The sequence below is a fragment of the Pundamilia nyererei genome, unplaced genomic scaffold (assembly GCF_000239375.1).
Source record: "Pundamilia nyererei isolate P.nyererei 1_Seehausen unplaced genomic scaffold, PunNye1.0 scaffold00078, whole genome shotgun sequence".
Classification (NCBI taxonomy): domain Eukaryota; kingdom Metazoa; phylum Chordata; class Actinopteri; order Cichliformes; family Cichlidae; genus Pundamilia; species Pundamilia nyererei.
The window spans coordinates 312,865-332,539 of record NW_005187479.1 but is presented as its reverse complement, the minus strand read 5'-3'; the positions used below and the strand labels follow the sequence as shown (position 1 = coordinate 332,539).

The 19,675-nt window shown below is 40.1% G+C and overlaps 1 protein-coding gene across 1 annotated transcript in view; it reads left to right on the top strand.

Annotated features, from left to right (window-relative positions):
• Positions 1-2,094: 2,094 nt before the first annotated feature.
• The window catches only part of znf469 (zinc finger protein 469), a 60,761-nt gene continuing 43,180 nt past the window's right edge, over positions 2,095-19,675 (top strand). Inside the window, exon 1 of the mRNA XM_005737626.2 lies at positions 2,095-2,184. The gene's annotated coding sequence lies outside the window, so the exon portion shown is untranslated. The remainder of the gene's footprint in view (positions 2,185-19,675) is intronic.

Sequence of the window (19,675 nt, the reverse complement as noted above, 5' to 3'; positions counted from 1 at the left end):
CCACGCGCAGTTTGATGACAGAGTTAAACAATCACACAAAACCACAGAGACTGCCAAATGCAGGCACAAACTGTAGATGCAGGCATTTGGGATAGTGACCTAAATATGTGAACAGTTGTTAGGTCTTAACACATTTTGGGCCACTGACATAATTTGACCCTTCTGCTGAAATCGTCCAATGAGAGAAAGAGAAATGGGAATGTTGTAAACCAGACAAACAGGAACTGGGGGAGTGAGGGATGACCAGCAGAGAAGGAAGCTGTTCCAGATTCTCAACGATTACATAGTGACTCATAGGTCAAGGCTTGTAAATAGGATTTTTTTTCATGATTGGAGAGCTGACTCACACTCGCTACTTTGATTTTAAGTAGTGCTCCCTGGGAGTGGGGGGGAAGAGTGAAGCATGGGATCGTAAAGCAGTTATCTTTGGAGTCAGGGGAGGTTTGTGGGGATGTGGCTGATGATCATTGTGGTGTAACACAATTGAGCAGCTGAAGCTGGAGCCAAGCTGGTATTTAGGATCGTGATGATGACTCAGAATCGTAATGCGGTTGTTGAAAATCTCTCATCTGCTGCACGGCTGGGTTATATTGTGAAAGCTGTTGTCAGCACTGCTCTGGCTTATCTCTTGATCAGGTTACAAGATGACTGGAGAGCTGGAGTGAATATACGCTCCTCCTTTTGACCCTTTCTAAGTTACATGCAGTAATAAAGATTGTTATGGTTACATCACAGACCACAACAAAGAGAAGAGACGGACTGCCACCGTTATAATAATTAACAAACAATATCATGAGAATAGGATGAAAAGAAGCAAAATGAGGTATGAGTGTCCGTGCATATATGTGGCACATGTTTTAGATGAAAAACTGAACGATAATACAGAGTAAGATGGTGCTGAGTGCATGGTGAGGAGCACGTATAGGCTCGCTGGTCCACGTGTAGACAGACAGAGGTTAACCGGTAGATAATAACCTTGTTGGACACCAGCCAGGTGCTCTGGATTACAGCCAATCATACTTGGCTCCACCTAGAGGAAACCCTGCAGCACATACAAAACACACAGCCCCGGGTCAAAAAGGTTCTTGTGAATTTGAGACAGCCCACTAACGGATTCTTGCTGAAGTGTGTCAGTCAATTTCGATTTTAGCTACATCTCCTTTCTTTCTCCCAGTAGGTCCCAGTAATTCTGTTATTAAACTTGCATGCCTGCCTCTCAAAAAGCACCATGCATCCCTCAAATTTTGGAAAGATGATGTTAGGGTCATTAAAGCTGTAAAGTGCATCTGTGCGAGTGTCTTGCAGGTATGGAAGCCATATTATTCACTGTCACATGCAGTCACCAACCAACCATAAACATTTAAACATTTCCTATTAAATGCCTTCAGCCAAGTATAGATTTATAGAATCAGTTTAACAGTTCTGAAACCAGATGACAGTTGAAACAGTATGGAAAGCAAACTCCAACTGGATTCCATCTTTTGGCTTAGAGTAAGCTCTGTACTGCACACATATATGTACACACACACTTCAGTAAAAGCAGGTGTGTTTCCTTCATCACACAGCTGCACACCAGGGTAAGTGCGAGGTAAAGCACACGCTGTGAGTGTGGTGCATGAGTGTGAGAGCAGGAGGCAGACGGAGAAAGAATTCAGACAAATTTAGATAAACAGTGACAGGCAACAGCAGGGAGAAGAAGAACTTGTGAGTGGCAGAAGCAGAAAGAGAAAGGAAGCAGGATTTTTTTTTTTTTTTTTTTGAAAGAGCAAGCGATTTGCTGATTGGCAGGACTTTAAGAGGGAAAAGTAGTTTTTAGGAAAACCTTTAAAAACTGCTAGGAAAAAGGAACAGAACAAAAAGGAGCTCAGTAAAAAGAAATCGGTGGAAACAGCGCAGTGGTGAGAAAGTTTAAAACATTTTGGTGGAGTAAAGTGTTCTGATCTTTTCTCTCCTGAGGGCGTTTTTTTGGAAGCCTTTCTCATCAGTCTGGGCAGGACTCATTTGTCCCTCTAACTTTCCCATCCCTCCTCTTTTTTCCCTCTGCCTTAGTTCACCGTGACTAGCGCCACGCGATGACTGCAGGTTGAGGAGTAAGTGAGGGAAAGGGAGAGCAAGATCAAGGAGAGGAGAGACTGACACACACCTCATACATTGGAGTTTGGAGTCACTGTGCAGCCCAGAAAGGTGAGCGGAGGAGAGAATGTCTTACCTAATGTTGAGCTTTCCCAGTGTGTGTCTGCATGTGTGTGCATGTGTTTTCGTGTGTCTATATGTAAACACAGGTATCATTATGGTAGAACTGGGACTGTGAAAGCCATGTCATGCAGTGGACTGGGTGGAATTTTCTTTGAATCCACCTTAGCCTCAGAGAAGACACGTATTTATATTTGTAAAGTATGTAAACCACTCTTGTGTTAGTCATCAGACTTTGAAGTGGCTGTGACACCTTTTTCCTCCCTTGGATTAGAGTTTGGTGTGTGTGTGTGTGTGAATCACCAGGTGAAGCAGGTCAAAAGACAATGGAGGAAAGTCGCTGCAGCGGGGTGCACGTGTGCTGCGAGTGCCTTTGTTTTGTTTTGATTCAGTTTGAACTTTGGTTTATGAAAGATCAAACAAAAAACTTGTCCTGCTTCAGCAGTGGACAGCTAGTAAAAGAGTCAAGACCTCATCTGGTCACAATATGGTTTGCATGAACATTTTGCTGCCACATAATAAAATAAATTAAGCATTTCTTTTAAGTTTTGTATGTTTGCAGGACATCAGCTGTTATGTTAGCAATGAGAAGCAGAAAACAGCTGCAACAGACTAATATTACAAGAGTCTGTGTAGACTTTGTAAGTGTGCGTTATCTTTTTTGAACACCAAAAAGTAGCAGAGAAGAAGCTACAGCGGTGATCCTGCCTATACCTGTTTGCTGTAATACTGTTTACACATTGCTTCTACATGCTCCACATTTAGACTTAAGTATTTCTTTTTTCTTCTGCCTCTCATTCACCTTCCGATTGATTCATCTCTGTGTTGTGGTTATCTTGATTTGCTTTTAGCCCACCGGTGACAGCTCAGAGCTAAGAGCTTCCAGGGTGTGGCGAGGAACCTAATGGTGGGGTTAAGGTAGAGCAGAGAGAGAGAGAGGTCACAGGAATGTTTGGGGTTTTTTTTTTTTCGCTCACTACTTCCACAGTGAATATACCCAGCCCCCAACTTACATGCCTCCAACCAACCTGTGTTTCCTTGGCTTGCACTGAGCCCTCCACTTCCCCTCCCTTTCATCCCCACACCCACTTTATCCTCCCCTGCTCCGCAAGTGGAACCTGCTCAGTCATGCCAGTCTACCTCCCTGTGCCAGCCTGACTACCACACTCATTTGAAAGGTGGAAAACTCATCCTCACTGCTGCCAGGTGTGGCATTCCCCCTGTAAGTGTAATGCTGTATTTTACCAGGTGTGCCATCATGATGTCTGAGTGAAGGAGACAGTTATACTTTGGGTCCTGGTCGGCGAACGCTTTGTTTCAGCGGTGAACAACATAACTCCAAAAATGCTGATCCAATATTTTGTTGCGATATGTGTACTTATTACATATTTGCTGTCCACTGCTGTCAGCGCTGTCAATTATTGCCTTAGGTTACTTTGCTCCACTTCCAAGGGAAATTGTGCGTCTATGTGTGTGTTCTGTGAGACAGACTGAGCAGCAGCAAGGCTATAAACTTTGCAATTATGAGTTCATAAAATGTGTTATGTGTTATGTGCATGCAAGTGTGTTTTCTAATGCTTCTGAAGTCTGTTTATTTCTTGTTGCTACCTTACTCCAAAGCATCCATAAGATTTTATATACCACACAGATTTTATATACCTTTAACAGTGACTCGAAAAGAAGGTACAAATGCAGTGATCAGTAGACAAGGTACCAGATGTGTCCATCAGCAATCAGAGTCATGTTCACAATATAGAGGGACAAAGCAGGTATTCCTTTAAAAGCTTTATAAGAGGATTGATTGATTTATGAGGTCGTAGGCGGGAGTGAGGTCAGGAATCCAGGTGTACGGGGATGCACATGCATAATCTGATGAGAACAACAGAATGGACGAGTGATGTTTGACATGAAGTTGGTGTGCCCTGAAAATGTTGGCTGAGTGAAACAAGAAGATAAAGGTGTCATTGATAGTCAAGGGAATAAAACCCCAGGCAGTTAGCAAAAGGAGTGGTGCAGATGGAAGGAGAAGGGTGTGTCAGAGGTGGGAGACAGCACTGAAGAGTGACAGTCCAGCTGTATGACAGGCCTGCTGCCTTGAGCTCTTGAAACACCCAGAAAATGCTGCAAGAATAGAAACCATATCAGTGCTGCGGACCTTTTACCTAAGATTACTTCTCCCCCTTTTGTCCCTCCCCTTAAGATACCCTTTCCATCCTCTGTCCTCTAGCATTGTTATGTTTTTCATTAGCCATTTTCAACCTCTGAAGCTGGGCACGTTTCTGGGGCAGTCTTATGTCCTTGTTTCAGATCTTTGCTGGGGTCTCTTTGACCTCTGCATATAGCGCTGCCTTCTTTTTTACTTTCTTTTATCTTGTAAATTTGGCTTAGTATCAAAGCTAATCCAATGACCGCATAATGCAGCGTGTTATTAAATCACATACAGCAGTCTCTGGAGCAGTCTTTTTTTCAAACTGCCAGTCTAAATCGGATTTGTTTTTCATTTGAAAGGCAGCTCAATTTAAAGAAAATATTTGGCATGTACCAGCCTCTTGCATTTGTATGTACATGTACAGATGTATGCACAGAGCAAGGCACACAGTGCATTCTCACTAGCTGGAAAAGCTAACACATGCAAGCCCTCACTTGCTCCCTTGCATTTATTAATTCAGGCAAGGATATCTCAATATGCCCTTAGAGATGAATTAAATAAAACCTCAACCAAAAAAAAAACAAGTAAAACACTGTTTTGTATTGTCACAGTATTTTAACGTGATGCATGCAAGGCGCTGACAAGCTGATGCAGTGTCATACACTACTTTGAAATACGAGCAGCCAAAATCTTAGAAATATTGTATTTTTTATGACTAAATCATTCCGAATTGAACTAACATAATGTATATAGACCTATATAAGTGCGGGCTTATAAAAATACTTCTGTTTTACAGTATAAATTGCTGCGTTTTAGCTTCCATTACATGATGCTGCCATTGAATGTTCGTATATTCGTCTCTGACAGGCAGCACTGCAACAAGCCCTGGTGGACCAGTAAACCTCCAAGAAAAGAGAAACAAATGGGTTTAAAGCACACAGACATAGCTGTCATAGTGCCAAATCATCAGTAAACACCACAAAGTCTCATGTAGGCAGTGCCTTAGCATTTCCTTCCAGATAAGTGTCTCATCTGCTCAGCTAGAGCAAAATACCTGGAGCTGTTTCCATTGGTCCATTCAACAAGCATTTATATAAACTGTTTACTACCTTCATTTTTTACTTGCTGTTAATGGCAACCCCAGCTTTTTATCAGTTAACATTTAGTCTTAAATGAGCTATAGTTTACCAAAGTGACTGAGGAATGTTGTTTTTTTCTACCCAGCATGACTTTCTTTCCATTTTCTCTCATGTGCTTTTTATCACGTTGTCATAAATCTCCCCCAGTAATCTTCGTTTGAAGGTGTTTAATCTGTATTTGCTTACATTTAGAGTATATTTCACTGGAACTATAATGATACGCAGTTTTATTTAGTCATTTTATGTGCTGGTTACTTTGCATGGAATGATTTAAGAGAGAAAGCTTTCTTTTTCCATATATTATTTTCAGTTTTTAGCACACTTTGGTTAGATGGTTACATTTAGGCAAAAAAAAAAGTAGCTGGGTAGGTTTAGGAAAAGATCATGCTTTGGGTTAAAATGCATCCTAAAATACACACTGCCTGCCTGGCAGAAAGTTGTGGGAGCAAACTTCTTTGCAGGGTTGGTTTATGTGTTCAGCCCATGTCCATTTGAGTTTCAATCACAAATATGTGTATTTGTCTTCCAGATGCTTAGATTATGAATGATACAAATACTCCTAAAGTGAACAAATACAGAAAAATGTGTCTTTAACTAAAGTGTGCTGTTATGGAAACATTTTCAGGTATGCCTGCATACCTGAAAATGTTTCCATTTAGGCCTGAGGCACTGACATATCAGCTGTACCCTGCAACCCAGGACTTTCTCAGAACTTTAGCAAAGAACCAAAAGCGTGGGTGTGGAGATAATAATCCCCTGACAACTGCCCTGATTTTAGCTGTTTCCAGACACGTAACTTAATGAACCAAATTCCTGCCTAATGCCTCATCATTACAATTCCTGCAGTATAGCTTTTTTGTTGTTGTGTTGTTTGTTTGAAAAAGTACAGCCCTCACCCAGTTCACTGGAGTAAGATATACCATGTGATCCACATTGTATATGTCACCTCACCTGACTGGTAAGCAAATATGCTGAGATGATAAAAAGGGGGCTGGCAAGGATGCTAACGGTGTAAATACAGAGGGAAAGGAAAGGACACACACACACATATTTATATATATATATATATAGAGAGAGAGAGAGAGAGAGAGAGAGATACACACACACACACACATTTACGCCAAACAGATTCAACATCACGTGTTATCACACTGACAGGCACATGTCCATACGTCAGACCCCGTGTGGGAAAAATTGTTCACCACATTTGACAGGCTCAAAATTCACATGAAAAAAAATCTCCCTTTCTGAGCACTTTTTATTTACATTTTTAAAAATGCTTCTACATGTGTTAGGTTTCTTCTTAGTACTGTGGTCACACTTGGAGTATGATTACCAAGCAGAAACACAGCATGAGAGGAAAAATCAACAAATGTTAAATCCTGGACGTCACTTTCTCTTTGGAGTTATCAAAGACACACGATGATCCACAAGAACACTTTGTTCTCCTCTTATGCTCCATTTCAAAAAATGACGCAGAAGACTGGGACCGAAAAAGGGCACAGAGTGGAATGACATTGGTGTCCTCGAGGATTAATATGACTCGCATTTCCTTCCATGTTTATATGAGTACATGTGTAACTGTGTGGGTGTGTGGATTTGTGGTTGCACGTTTGTGGCTGCATCTGTGTGTCTCAATAGTAAAAGTTTTTAACTCCTTGTGGTTGCAGCTCTGTGGTGTCATAGAATAGATGAAGACACAAACACCAACAGATGACTCAGAACACCTTGAGGTAATTCCCAATGGCAGGGAATCGAATGTGTCAAGAAAACCACACAGCTGTACATTCTCAGACTCTGAGAGTGGGATGTAGATTAACCGAGTGGAATACTTGAATCTGTAGACGGGGGCTGTGCGCTTGTCTGATTACTTTTGTGTGTTTATCTGTGTCTGCGCATGGATATGGGTCTCCCAACTCATACTGCCTCAATGTGTGTGGGAAGGAAGACTCATTTTGGCTACACTTTTAAAAGTCCGTGTAAATATTTTCTGGATAGCCTCCACGGTTTAGCACTTTAAGGCTGCGTAAGTGGCTCTGTTTACTACATGCCTTTATGACTGATTGTGCTACATGTGAAAATCCACAGTATACTGTACGTCACTTGATATTTACTTCCCAGTCTGTACATGGGGCATGTGCTGTGCTTCATGGTAGCACTGCCATGGATATGTGGGTATGTATGTAAAGGTGATCTGATTGACAGAATACGATTTGAATCTCCAAAAGTTGATTCTGTTCATCTGGACGTGGCGTTTTGTGGGAGAAATACTATTTCTTTTTATACTATTACTACTATTTCTTTTATTATACTATCAAAATACTATTTGAACACACTCACAAAGACACCAGTGTTATGTAGCTCCCCTTCCACAGATCTAGCTGCCTGGAAACCCTTCTGCAACTCCTCAGTGGTTAAAACCTCCGTTTGGGGTTCTCAAAGTTTTGGTGATTTCTTTGTTTAAGATTGCACTGGGCCAAAAATGCATTGCTTTCACCTGTACAGTGTTAGAATAGTGTTCTGTCTCTTTTACTGTAAGATATGCATGTGTGCCTGATTTCTGTGTTTGGCATTCGGTGTGACAACTAAAGAGTTGATGTGATGGGTTAGATAAGGGAGCAAAATAGGCAGTGTCATCACAGGCTGAGTGGGATTTTTTTATGTGTGCTGTCACTGCTTGGTATCAATTTGTCTCCAAAAGTGAATGTCAAACATGGTCGGCGGTTGCTGAATACATGCTGTAAATTTAGGAATTACACCACAGTTGCATGTGATTTTGTCTGGTATTCTAATGAGAGTTAGTATCTCCCACAGCTTAAGGCAGCTTTAGAGCAACAAGGTCCACAGTGGCCACAAAATAACTTAAAAATACAAAAAGAAAAAGAAAAAAGAAAAAGAAATACTGCCTCCCAAAAAGAAGAAAGAAAAAGGGTCACAGGAATTTATGGACAAATTAGCATAAGTTAAAGGTAAAATCCTTTGGACTTTACCTTTAACAATGCACTTTAGCATGATTTGTTAAATGGACTGGTACTGATGCAGTGCTTTTGCTTTTCTAGTTTTAATGAGCACTCAAAGCACTCAAATCATAAATGCATTTACCTGTAATACTCATGCACATTTAACGTTTAACTGTCCAAGGACAGTGAAACAGGCAGGCCTTGCTCAGGGATTGAACTGATGTTCAGATCAGTAGATGATCTATTTCACCTCCTGAGCCACAGTGATATGGGTCCCATTGTCATTCTATTAAAATATTTCTAACTTGATGGGAATTATCTGTTACAAGGATGACAATGGTCCATCCATAGGACACAAGGGGTCACTGATGGAAATAAGAGTTTGACACAGGAAATCTGAATTAAAAGGACTGATAGACGTATTGTATGTATTGAATTCAAAAGCTAATGTTATTTTTAAAATATACTGGCTGATGGTAAGAGGAGGCTAAAATAAGTTCTGAAGTCTGGAGCTGATTAATGGATATTTAGTTGAGGTATTTGAAGAGACCAGTTCTTTGTCTTAATAGAGGATAAGATAGAATAGCTTAGTATTTTAGCATTGGAAATTTCATTTCTAAGATACTAAAATGGAAATGATATTTCAAAAAACACAACTGCACAAGCTTTCTTGATGTACTGCTCAAAACTTTGCATCAGACCAAAAGAGAAAAAGCAGATAGGGATGGGCTGGGGGACCGACTAAGCGGTGATGTGCTGAGGGAGGAAAAAGGAGCAGGATGCCACCATCTGTTAGCCACATGCACGCCCCACAGCAGTAACATAAATCTCAACCACACTCAGCAATGCAAAGCTACATTCTGCCAGGCTAAACTTGCGCTCGCTAGCTGCATCAAGAGAAGTGTGCAACTCAGGCATCATATAGATCGAGGATGTATATTCATTATATTGTAATAAAAGTTAAGCCGAAACACCATGGGTGGACTAAGACACAAAATTGGTCTGGAACAAGGTTTAGAAACATACTGGAAACCCTATCTCCAGTTGGGAACTAAAATATTGATGGGATGCTGTAAACCTGCTCAACGAGTTGCCAGCTTTGTAGAGAATTAAGTAAGACTTAGTAGAGCAGTTGCACATTCTTTTTGAATATGCTACTGCTGTAGTGGACCCATAAATTACAGCTCCTAACTATTGGCTAGAAATTCGTAGGAAAAATACTGTGGCTAAGAAATGGTTGATTTAAAAGTTGTTTATAAAGGAAACGTTCTTCTGTTCTTCTCGTGTGGTCCCTTGGCCCTCCACTACACTAGGAATAGTAGATGTGCAAATACACAGGGCACTCTCACACAAACACACAGTTACAGGTCACCGGGGTTAATGGCAAGCCCAAGCAGGGCAATGTGTGGATGAGTTGGGCGTTACTTTGTATTTCAAATGAGCTGGAACTCACAAAGTTGATTCTTCCCACCATCCTCGTTTATGACAGTGTGTCCTCTACTACAGTGGCAGTTTCATCTTCAGTGACACAGTTAGATCTCTGCATCAGCCATATAACAGTCTACATGTGTTGGTGTATGAAATTTGAAAGAGGTTGGAGGCTGATGTCTTAGTTACAGGTGAAATAGCTAGGGTAAAAAATGGAAATAGTAGGTAAAAACACTTCACATCTGTCTACTAGTTTCTATTTTTTGATAATTGGTAGTTGTGTTTTTTTCTAAATCACTTTTTAACCAGCAAGGAAAACCGATGGGTTTTTGTTTTGGGATTTCCCAGAGAAAACCTGCTAAACACTAGGACAACATATAAGCTGTACACAGAAAGTCTGAACGCGGGAACAAATTTGCAGCTAAGGCTAGAGTAAAAAGTAAAAGGAGTAAAAAACTCTTCTCTGTTATTTCACTCTCTTGTCTTCTACCTCATCAATTTTACTTTAAGATAATAGGGGCCAAATAATGTGCCCATAGTGTGTCTATAACTATAAAGATCTCTTGTCTTGTCTCAAATGACATTTAAGTAGTACAATCACATGTCACTCAAATGAAGTTTATGGAAAAAATGGTTTCTAATTTTAAGTGGAATTTTATTCTATAAAAAATCTCATACATGTGTGTGTATTTAAGATTTTGTACTATATTAAATTAACTATATGAAGCGAAGGAAACCTGCTCTTAAAAACAAATAATTTCCGTCTTTCGCATAGAGAGACATTCTTTTGGCTTTTTTGGTCTGATTTCATGGAACTTTAGATCGATTGAAATCATCACTGGTGAAGAAATGATATAATAACATAGTGGCCAGAGATGAGTCACCACTAATTTCACGTTCCCTTTCAAACCCACTGTTCAATTGTACTGTTCAAGAGCTGCGGGCGAGCTGAGCCCAGCCAATATGAGGGCCCAGTCCTGACATCACACTCATGCAGTGTGACAGATGGATGGGGGAGAACGCTCCAGAAAAAACATTTAAAAAACACCAGCAGAAGCAGAAGTTTGACTCTTCTTATATCATTCGCTGAGCTGTGATCAGCAGAATCGGTAAGAAGGTGGCATCTTGTCAAGAGGTCTTGCTTACTAGGCAGTAACACAGTGACACGCTACAGTTACTTTAGGATAAGGAAACCATAACATAATCACAGTCCTACAGAGCATCATTGCTGTATGTCCTTCATCTGTCCTTCATCAGCATGCGTCTTCTATTAGGCTACAGAAGCCACAGCCAAAGTGGCAGCTTGCCTTATCCTCTGCATATGAAGCAAATGAGGCAATGTCATTCAGAAAATAATTGAAAACTATGGGGAACGCTGCTCAGGGACTGTTGGTCTGATGTATTGTTCCAGTAACTTGGGGAGACTGTTGATTAATTCCCAGTATTCCAACTACATTAACAAAATAGCCAGCTGATGAAAGCATAGCCATGCAAAGCTGCTCACCATTCAGCTGGCTATGCTCCAGCAGCCAAGTCAGTCAGCTGCCCGGTGGCCAATTAATCCATGTTTTAGCTCTTTGCTGCTTACTTTAATCATCTTTTCTAGATGTTGCACAAAAGTTATAAATAGAATTCTTTATAAATTGTGGAGAGATAAATGGTTTTCTTTGGCATCAGGATGGGCTGATGTAGCCCGTCACATGCTCAGTCAGTTGATGCAGGACAGTGACAGCTGTGACTTCCTGAATCTCAACTACTGACTCTGTTGCCAAGCCAGACTAATGGCATCTGGAGCAGTGTGCTTCCAAAGCAGTGTGCCGCTGATAACATTAGGTTCTTTTTAAACCAAGAGTCATTAGGTGTATTATGTTAAAAACGCTGTTTGAAGTTGTATGGAGCATGTACTGTCCAACCAGTTTAATCTGCTCCAGAGTCCCTGCCTAGTAGCATCGGATTGCTACTGAGGGATTTCTTTGTTATTTAACATCACTTGGTGACATAAAAAAGATAAATAGAGTGTGTAAATGCAAAAGTGTGTAAATCTAAAATTAAACTAACCACAGGAGAATGAAAGGAACAACACAAAGCAAACTTTTCTCTCTGCCATATCAAATAAGCTGTTCATTAGGCATTTCAAGAAATGATCAAAGGAAAGTTAATGAAAGACATACAAATGTCATGGTAGAACTGGCTATCCTGTGTGTCTGTCTCACAAAACGCATAAAACTTGTTCATCTTCCTTCACTCTGTCTTTTTTTTTTTTGCTCTTCTACTTCTTCCTTTCATCTTCAGCCAGACGCTTTTGGACATGTAAGATGTAAAAAAAAAAATGCAGGAAGGAGAAGAAGAAAGAAAGGACAGTTCTAAAGGAATATGGCTCGTATTAATCTGGAAATATTGCTTTACCTCATCTGAACTAAATTACCGGTCTGAACTCGCTGTCCTCAGAGAGTAGGCAGATTTCCACCGGCAGCCCAGATGGGCAAGGAGTGGTCGACAGATCTGTCACCATGACCACAGTGAGCACATGAACCCCTGGTCTGTCAAGCTCTGTTGCTGTCCTTTTATACAGCGGATCAAAAGTGTTTCTTTGTTATTGTTGGGCTTGGATTTTATACTCAGGGGCAGCATCTCTGGAGGAGAATCCAGAAGTTTTTAGACTCTTTCTCTCTCTCTTTCTTTGTCCTGTTTCCTGCTATCTTTGTGGCTTTGTGAATGTGTATTCTTAAGAAACCAAAATTCCTATAAGTAAGGACATGAAGGTCCTGAGACATGACCTATTATTCTAAAACTATTAAAGACACAATGAAAGTATGGTATTGTTCAAGCTTACCAAGGCTTGTGGTTTCTACTGGTAAGGAACAATGCCAGGTTGGAATGACCAGCAGCCTCTCTCACTGCCATTATGAGGGATATAAAGCTGCGTTTTGACACACTAGAAGTGAGTACTAGGCCATTAGCCTGCTCTTACCCATAACCGAGCATAAATTGGAGATAGAGAGGACCCTCGGAAGGGTGACGGTCAAGTGATACCTGTATGACACATCAAAGACCAGTGGCAGTCAAGCAGCACTTGTTCCTACAATTGCACTGTGGTAAGAGAGCACTCTGTTTTTAGTGGAATGGTTTAGAATTGTGAAAAGGGGCTGAAATGATGCCCTCAAATGACAGATATTGTTGCATCACTCCACTGTTCTCACCTGTGTAAGAATACTCAAGAGAGACTTTCCTTTCATGTGTACCTGTCCAACAGACGGGGCAGCAAAGGAGGAAAATCGACCTGTTTTTGCTCCTACACCGACTCCAGTTTTCACTGTTAAAAATTTTTTTACAAGACAGAAGTATGCTGTGATTTATCTCCAACGATAATTTTTCGTGAAAGAAATCATAAATTACCTTGCAGATGCCCCAGACAGCAGTTTCTGATAGAAACCAGCAGGAATGTTGCTGTCTGTGTGTGACATGCAAAAAAGGTGCTTCTAGCGTTTTGGTTACAGCTGCACAAACATAATGAGCATGATGGGGCGGCTTAATGAACAACTGATGCAGCTGATCAATTATAAAAGTGAATAATATCATTGAAATGGATAATAGAACTGTAATACTTATATTAATTATTACTGAAGTTATTATTACGTCGGTTATTAGGAATAGGTCTATGTTTCGTATTAAAAAAATATATGAATATAGCAAATTATATTTGTTATTATTAATGTCTTCATCAAGAGTCATTAGCTCTGATTCCAACGGTGATGATAATATTTTCCCACATAAAACATGTTTTACACTACATGCATAGCCAGAGTTAAACAGAATCAAATTACAAGTGTTTGAAAGCTGTAAAGATTCTCATTATTCATTATGTTTTCTATGATCTCCAGATGTGATATGGAAATAGGAGTGTTGTTGTAGATCTGTTGAGAACGGAATGTTTGGACAGGTTTTTGACACAATCTTCAAAATACTAAAGTTGAAATGTGATTTCAGACAGAAAGCAGGGCTTGCATGACACATGAGAATTATTGCTGTTAGTGTGGTAAAACTGTTTTCAAAATCCAAATACATGTTAGGGGTACAGGAAGAGGCTACAGCGAAAAAAGCCAGCTTTCATAGTTCATAGACGCAGTAACCATTTATGGACGTGGCTTTTAGTGCTTTTAGTACAAGACTTTCACAATTATGATACATATCAGTTAATAGAACAGATGAATGGAGGAGTGGTATAGAAGCTAGGTTGTGACTGTCTGAAGCACCGCATTTGATGTGAGCTGACCAGAACATGGACAGTAGGACTATGAAACCCGTCTGACAAGTTCTGTCCTCAGATGAAGTTGATAAATTTATTCATCTCTTTGTTGAGAGGTCCCTCCACTCATCTTAGTGAAAAAATCAACACCATGTCATTGCAGTTTGATGTGTCAAAATATATCATAGCTCAAATTTACCATTGCTGCTGTTTGTCAGCTGATCTTAGAGCTTTATTTTTTTTTTCATCAAATTTGCTCCTGCCACACAGAGAACAAAGACTTTTGCACACCCCTTCTTCATCCAAGTCATTGGTTCCAATCAGTAGCTCCTATGTTTGTATATTTACCTGGTTTGCCTACAGGTGACCTCTGACCTCAGGAAACACAACTCCGTGGGAGAGAGAAATGTTCCGGTGACAGGCCCACTCGTGGGCGGCAGAGCGGTTTTATACTCAGACTGGCATTATCTGCATCTCCTGCTCTGCTCAAAAGGACAGGGCCACTAAATATACCCTGTAAGGCCTTCCCAGGCTCCTCTGGGCTGGGGAGATGCAGCCACCGCTTGGGCCGAAGGCCAATGACATGGCTGCCGACCTCCACTGAAAGTATTTTTAAGGTCAATTACAGGGTACAGTGCCTTTAGATGGCCGACTGGTGCTGAGGAGGCCTCATATTAAAGGTTTATGTGGAGAAGGACCAGAGAACTTTGCCTTTGCTCACCCCAGCTCCCATTGTTACCACACACCCACTGAGACAGTGCACCCAGAAAGATTCCTATGGTGATATATGTCATATATGCAAGTGTTTTGAGTATGTTTATGTGAGTGTTTTCTCTTGCAAAGTGTTTCAAAGACAGATCGTTATTAAGTATATATTATGATGAGTCTGTCAGTGGCTCATCATTCTGGAATGTGTTTTTACTGATAATGTAGTTTTGTAAAAATGATTATTTATGCATCTGTCAGTGTTATCTGGAAATTGTTGTAAATCCCGTTGTCATTTAAGGTTATGTTGTGGTTATTGGAATTTTAACTGAAAAGAAGAAACTCTAGCCTTCTAAACTGTAAGCACTTTTCTTGCATTGAAAGCTTCCTCCATGCTAGTGTTCCTAGGTAAATGTAAAAGTAATTTTTTTAAGTCTGTATTGGCAACAACAGTCACATGTCCAAATAGCCACTAATTAAGTTATTCCACAAAGTGAAAAAAAACTTTCTGGATTAACTGAACGCTTCAGTCAAACAAAACAGAGTTTTGTTTCTCTCTTAATGGGCAGTATAAAAAAAGGATGAACTATTACAACAACCATCAGTATTTAAGTATTGTTTTAACTCAGACTTGCAGCTTTTCTTTATGACCAGAGTACTGATTATGACATCTTATAGTGGCAATTAAAAAATCATTTGAGACAACCTTTATAATGCACATTAACAGATACAAACAGATAAACAGAGCTTGGTCCTCATTAGGCTTATCTTAATATTCCCTCACACATACACTCACACAAGCCCCATTCTCTTTACATAGGCCACACACGCAGACCGCCACAGCTGACCGACACTTGATATAAATGAGCATCCAGCAAGATGCATTTGGTTTTTTTCATGATTCATTCCAACACGACTACACTATGCCATAAATACAGGCCTGTCAAAATGTGTTCTACCCCACAGAGAGGGGAGTGGTGTGAGGTACAGTAGACACCATTCACTCTGTGTTTGGAAGGGGCAGAAAGTTGGAGTTGGTGGCTTTGGTCTCCCTGAAGAGTAAGGTATTGATGGGACAAAAGTGAGGAGAAGGATTGAAAGGCCCATTTGTGAGGGTCAGTCATCTCTGTGTTTGCTATGCTGTGGCTCTGGTGCAATTCAATGGACGCTCTATCCACCCGACCTATTTCAATCCCAACTCCTAAGTCACAAAAATAAAAAATAAAGACACTGCAACTCAAAAAGGTCACACTTATATTCATTTTATCCTAAAACATAATCACTTAATCATTTTAAATCAGTTGCCCTTCAATTAAGTTCAATAAATTCTTTCTAGAAAGTCCAAGTATAGTTTATGTCTTTGTGAACATGATCATAAAATTGTTTGGGTTTTGTTCTGAAATTTTTAAAAAAAAAACTGCTTTAATTACAATTAATAAAAGACCTTTTCAAATTAAAAAAAAGCAGTTATGTTTTTGTGCGGAACTGGACTGTAGTTCACATGCGGTCACAGTCCCACAGTTATGCTTATAGATTTATGAAATGCAATCAAGGCGGGTCAGCCCACTGTTTTAGTGGTCTTATCGTAAACATACCATGGGCTGTGTGAGAAGTGCTGAAATTGTCACAGCATACCACCATATCGGTTTAAATTGCCACAGCAGTCAAGGCTATAAGAGCCTGAATAAATACTATTCCATTCCAACGGAGTCGTTCTTATTATTAGCAATCGTCTGGATTTGAATTACCCATATAAAACAGAAAAGTAAATCAGTGTATTGTATAGGTTGTGTAATCCTTACCATTTCTTACAGTGCTGTGCAAAGACTTCAGTCACATTTCAAATCTGAATATTTTGCTTTTATTGAAACATCTGCAAAAATACATGAAAATACAGTATATAAGGCAAAACAGAGTTTGCACAATTCTAACAAACTTGAAAGTCAGTATTTGGTAGGACCACCTTTATTCTTCGACACAGCCTGAAGACTCTCAGGCAAGTTTTATTGCTTCTTCTTTTGATATCGGCAGCCTTTTTTCAGTTTTCTGTCAAGATGATTCCATACTGCTTCAATAATGTTGAAGTCTGGGCTCTGAGGAGGCCAATCCATGATTGAGAGTGTTCAATTATCTGTTTTTCTATCCAGGTTTGTTTTTACTGAACTGGTAGTGTGTTTGGGATCATTGTTGTGATAGAAAATAAAGCCATCACCAGTCAGATGTTTTCCAGATGGTACTAAATGGTAGATCAATCAAGAAAAACAGATATTTTTGCATTCATAAATTCATTTTTCACAAAACCTCCAATACTACTGGCTGAAATGAACCATGACAAAGCCTCCACTCTGTTTTACAGACAGATACATAAATACATACATTTAATGTTGTACCTCTCTCCTGAACTCCTCTGTGCATATTGACAGTGATATAAACTACAAATGTAAAATTTGGATTCATTATCCTTGTAAAATCTGTTGCCATTGATTTTCATTTTTTGTGTAATTTGGCATACAGCCACTCAGCCTTTTGTCTCTGTTCCCTTCCTGAAGAATGGCTTCTTTACAGTCACTCTTCCACTGAGACCATTTCTGACGAGGCTTCAATGAATAGTTGTTAGATCTGTTGAAGGGCCTGATCCTTTGTTGGATTTTTTCCTGTTTCTTAAGGACATGACTTTCAGATACATTCATCTTCTGTTGATAGTTTTAAGCCTACCACTTCTTCTTTGTCTTCTGCTTGGCCAGTTTCCTCATTTTTAAGGTCACATTGCACAGCATGCCAAGATATGCCAAGTTTTCTGCTAACAGCTCTTTGGGAATTACCTTGTTGGTGTGAAATACTATTTTATGCCTGTAAAACTATGTTTTCTTTGGCATTTTTCATAGATTAAGCGAAAGACATGGGAACCATTAACTGTTTCTCAAGAGCACTTTAAAACAATTAGCAGAAAGTCTGGCTTTTTGGAAACAAAATATCAAGAAATGAAGGGTGACACAAGGCTTTTGCACAGTACTGTACACAGAGTATTTTCCATCCATCCATCTTCTTCCGCTGAGTATTAAGCGGAAGAAGAAGCGGAGTATTTTCCATGTGGTACATATATTGAAATTGTTTTAGTTAAAAATAAATATGATTATAATTTTCAGAATCTTCTGGTAACTAAGTTTTGAAGTAGATTTGAAATTATTCTGTGCTGCTTCTTTCAAGGACGTATTTGACTTAGAATTAAGTTCATATATAGTGATTATGTCTACCTTTGCTCTTTCAAGAACACACTTTCTTCAGCTTTCCCTCTTTTACCTGCGGTGCACCTCATGACGTTGTCTTCCTGGGAACATCATCACTCCTGATCGACATGATGGGGCGAGTACACATCGCCAAACTGCTAAGTCTACACTGGCTGGGGTGCCCCATGTTTGCCCTGGGGGAGAGCATCTGCTCTTGTCTGCTGGGCTCTCTCGGTCAGAAATGGCACACCATGGTGTGATGGACTCTACCGGTCACTGTTCATCGGCATTGTAGGTGTGAAATTCCCAGGAATCCCCAGTACGGCTGCTTCAGAGTCCAGTAGTTGAATCAGAGAGAGGATGGGAATGGATGTGTTAGACCTTTTGGTCAGACATCATCACCGTGTCTAACTTGAAACCCACAGTCTAATATTTCTGAGGCCCATTCTTGCCTCAGGACATAAACTTACAAAGCACTCATTGAACTAGTCTTGGGTTTGTAAAATATTTTCTTTCCTGGTTGTTAAGTTTTAATGTAATTGATTTTATAGGACATTTCAGGTGTCTAACAGTCAGTGACTCATGGAATATACTCACCACATGTAGTCAGCGCCTACACTCAGTGCCCTTAATTGACAGTTACAGGAGCGTTGTTGGTGGTGGTGATGGGGAGGCCTTTCATTGGGCCTCTGGGTGTGTCACCAACATGACCTGGAATAACCCAGTTACTTTAAAACCTTACTGCAACTGTGGCAAAATCGGGTTGCAGAAATAATTTAAAAACTTGGAACCAAAGCAGTGTTCTTGCTATTACTTCACTGAGATGCTGGAGTCCAGTGACGCTGTCTTAGCTTTTACAGTATTACAAAGCACTCAAGGGTTCATCTCTTCTTTAGCTGTTAAGGTACTTCGATGTCAAGTTACCACTTGTTAATTGAGTACACCAAAACAGTGACACACAGCCAGGGAGCAAGATCTCATTCAACATTAATCTTGCCATGGTTAAACCACTCTATCCTCTAAAAGGCTGAAAAGAAAAGCTACACTGTATATTTAGGGGAGGTGAATTTACACATTTTCCCCCAATCTATGTTTAGTTTTAGGGAACTATTTTTAGTAACTTTATTACAGTCAGTCAATAAATCTGTGCATGCAGAATTACTGCTAAACGGTCAAAAGTTTTATTCGTTTTTTGACCCAGGTGTTGCTCCAGTCAGGAAAGCTAGAATTTTTTGTGGTCACTGTTAAAAAACTCTAATAAGCATCAGCATTGTTTTCTCTGGGTTTTTTTTTAGTGACACACAGAAAGAAGGACCATTTAGAGACCCCAGACGGTTGGCAGGAAGAGGATTTGTGTACTAGCGGAGAGTTTAAATGGAATTCCCCGTGTGGGCAGCTGGTGGTCTGATATGCACAGACTACAGGGCTAGGTTTGAGCAGGCTCCACTCTTTTATATACATTCATCTTACAAAGCGGTTCTCATTGAAGTGACGTTCAATTTGGCATGGCTGTTGGTACCAGATTGGCTGATCTGAACATTTCAGGAATTGCTGATCTACTGGGATTTTCCTGCACAGCCATCTCCAAAAATGCCTCCCTGATGTCAGTGGACAATGCCAAGCAGGGG